A 781-nucleotide genomic window follows, 5' to 3' on the forward strand; every position below is an offset into this window, starting at 1 on the left:
ACATCTTCCTACTCTTGCCTCTTATTAACCCTAGATAAGCAATTTCAGAAACTTATTTTTAAAATCAAATAGAAAATTTAAAAACACTGAAGTTAAACATCACTGAAGTTAAATATCCAATAGTCAATCCCCACCCTGTCCTTTCTTTAGGAAAACACTATTCTATAGGGAGTATAGCACCAATAAAAATTGGAGACAGCCCTACTCTTCTTGGTGGGAGTCAAGCATGGGGTCCAAGTCCCTGAAATGTATGGAGGCAGAGGGAAATGGCTTTGGCTCCCTTAGCATCATGTTTTCATGGTTTTCCATCTGCTGGTTCATCCTCAAGTGCCAGGCCAGGGGTAAAAAAAACAAAACAAAACAGTGGAGTCATGGGTAGGTTATGCCCCCAGGAGCAGAACATTTAAAAAAATATTTTATTGTTGTCCTGGCTGGTCTGTTTCAGTAGATTGAGTGTCAGCCTGCAAACCAAAAGATCACTGGTTCAATTCCCAGTCAGGGCACATGCCTAGGTTGCATGCCAGGCCCCCAGTTAGGGGTGTGTGAGAGGCAACCACACATTTATTTTTCTCTCCATCTCTTTTTCCCTCCCTTCTCCTCTGTCTAAAAATAAATAAATGAAATCTTTAAAATACTTTATTGTTTATGATATTACAGTTATCCCAATTTTTCCTCCTTCACCCTCCTCCATCCAGCCTGTCCCTCACATCCACAGTCAATCCCCATGCTGTTGTATTTGTCCATGGGTCCTTCATGTATGTTCTTTGGCTAATCTTTTCAC

At 40.8% G+C, this 781-nt stretch overlaps 1 pseudogene; it reads left to right on the forward strand.

The window, feature by feature from the left end:
* The first annotated feature begins 200 nt into the window (after nucleotides 1-200).
* Nucleotides 201-341, forward strand: LOC150015867 (small nucleolar RNA SNORA57; annotated as a pseudogene).
* Nucleotides 342-781: the final 440 nt, after the last annotated feature.

Source organism: Furipterus horrens, unplaced genomic scaffold (assembly GCF_987537825.1).
Source record: "Furipterus horrens unplaced genomic scaffold, mFurHor1.1.pri manual_scaffold_3, whole genome shotgun sequence".
In the NCBI taxonomy this organism is placed as follows: Eukaryota; Metazoa; Chordata; class Mammalia; order Chiroptera; family Furipteridae; genus Furipterus; species Furipterus horrens.